The sequence below is a fragment of the Octopus bimaculoides genome, chromosome 22, assembly GCF_001194135.2.
Source record: "Octopus bimaculoides isolate UCB-OBI-ISO-001 chromosome 22, ASM119413v2, whole genome shotgun sequence".
Lineage (NCBI taxonomy): Eukaryota > Metazoa > Mollusca > Cephalopoda > Octopoda > Octopodidae > Octopus > Octopus bimaculoides.
Window position 1 is genome coordinate 8,727,288 of NC_069002.1, and position 2,421 is coordinate 8,729,708.

The 2,421-nt window shown below is 37.5% G+C and overlaps 1 long non-coding RNA gene across 3 annotated transcripts in view; it reads left to right on the forward strand.

The window, feature by feature from the left end:
• The window catches only part of LOC106873807 (uncharacterized), a 77,402-nt gene that overhangs the window by 51,690 nt on the left and 23,291 nt on the right, over window positions 1-2,421 (forward strand). The window lies entirely within an intron of this gene.

The following is a 2,421-nucleotide window of genomic DNA, read 5'->3' on the forward strand; positions in this document are numbered from 1 at the left end:
TATATATATATATATATATATATGTATGTATGTATTTATACATATGTATGCTGCATATACATGTGTACGTATTATTTTAATACATATTTTGAACCATTGTAGGAAATAATTTATTTTATAAATAAACATCCGTTGCAATACTTAATTATCAAATACTCATAAAATTTCAGTTAATTACAGTTGCCGAGTTTAATTAAAATACCTTCTTGCTTCAGTGGATAATTGTCCAAAATATTTATTAAACATTTAATGTAGAAATAACATAAAGTAAAGTCAAAATCTGTGACATACCACATTAAAGAGAGAGACACCACGAACTCATGTGTGTGCGTTTCACACGTCACGTCGCCCGAGTCTGAGATAATTACACATACTAAATCTTGTCCGTTCAATACGTCATGTTCCGCCATCTTGTTTTCGTGAGCTATTTTAATTTCAGACAAATCTAAGCCGTTCCCACTCTCTTTATTTCACACCTCTTTCTCTCCCGCTTTTCTCCCATTTCTTCCTCACGCATTTCTCTCTTTGATTTTTACTCCCTTTCACCTTTTCTCCCACTACTCTCCCTTGTTTCTCTCCATCCCTTTTTTGTCATTCCTTCTCTCCCTCTTTCCTCTTTCAGTCTCTCCTTTTCCTTCTCTTTCTCGTCCTCTCTCTTTAATCACTCTATACTTGCTACCGAATATATTTTCATCCTTTACCTCTATGAATCAAATTTTCTTTCGTTCGTTCTCTATGTGTGTGTGTGTGAATGAGTGTGAATGAGTGTGTGAATGAGTGCCTGAGGGAGTGGTTTCTATGTGTGTGTGTGTATGTGTGAGAGTGTGTGCGTGCGTGTTGCGCACCACCATCCTTTTGTATCTTCTGAACTTATTCTCTGTCAGTCTTTTCCCTATCCCCTCCACAGTTTTTCCCCCCTTATCATTTTCTATAGCTTTTCTTATGAACTATGCAACGAACCAACATTCACATGCACGTACATGAACGCTCTACATATATTTTCCCTCTCTCTCCTCCTTCGCAAACACACAGCATACGCACCTATAAACAAAAGGCATAAACACACACACACACACACACACACACACACACACACACACACACACACACACACACACACACACACACACACACATACACACACACACACACACACACAGACCCACCCTATAATACGGACAACAATAACAAATATATGAAACTGATATAAATGCACTGAAATGAATAAAGAAAAGAATTAAAAGCAAACAATCAAACGACTTAGAATTGTTGAAATCAAATTTACCATTCCTATTATCATATTTATAGAATGTCATCATTTATCAATGATATCAATCGGATTGCAGATCAAAGTATAGCAATTCTAATTAGAAGAATTTGGTTATTGCTCTTTGAAGATTGTGTTGTGGTTTTTTAGACTTCCTCAGCCATTGGTACTGTATGTTCTTTTCCTGCATTTCAAACATCTATCTATCTAGCTAGCTAGCTGTCTGTCTGTCTGCTTGCCTCTTGATCTTCCTGCCTTTGTGTCTATGTATCTATCTATCTAGCTAGCTAGCTATCTAGCTATTTATTCTGCTATCCACGATCAGTCTATCTATTTATTTATCTATCCAGTTATCTCTGTTTATCTCTCACATTCTCTCTCTCTCTCTCTCTCTCTCTCTCTCTCTCTCTCTCTCTCTCTCTCTCTCTCTCTCTCTCTCATTATGTCTATCTTTGTATCTATCTATTTATCTAGCTATCTACCTACCTAACTAACTATCTACCTACTTATCTCCCTATCTGTTTATCTGTCTATCTATTTATTTAACTATCCAGCTGTCTCTCTCTCTCTCTCTTTCTCTCTCTCTCTCTCTCTCTCTGTCTCTGTCTGTCTGTCTCTCTCTTTCTCTCTCTCTGTCTCTGTCTGTCTCTCTCTCTCTTTCTCTCTCTCTCTCTCTCTCTCTCTCTCTCTCTCTCTCTCTCTCTCTCTCTCTCTCTCTCTCTCTCTCTCTCTCTCTCTCTCTCTCTCTCTCCTATTAATCTACCTGTCTATCTGTTTGTCTATCTATCAATCTAGCTATTTACCTAGATATGTCCCTATCTACCTATCTGCTTATCTACGTATTTAACTATCTACCTACGTTTTTTAAGTCTGGTAAACATGCACACATTCAAACACACGCGCACCCATATTTGTGTGTTTTCATGTCTGCGTATGTACCCACATGACCGCTTGACAGCAGGTGTTGGTGTGTTTATGTCCCCGTAACTTAGAGGTTCGGCAAAAGACACCGATAGAATAAGTACTAGGCTTACAAAGAATAAGTTCTGGGTCGACTTGCTCGACTAAAGGCGGTGCTCCAGCATGGCAACAGTCAAATGACTGAAACAAGTAAAAGAGTAAAGAAATATGTATATATATATATATATATATAT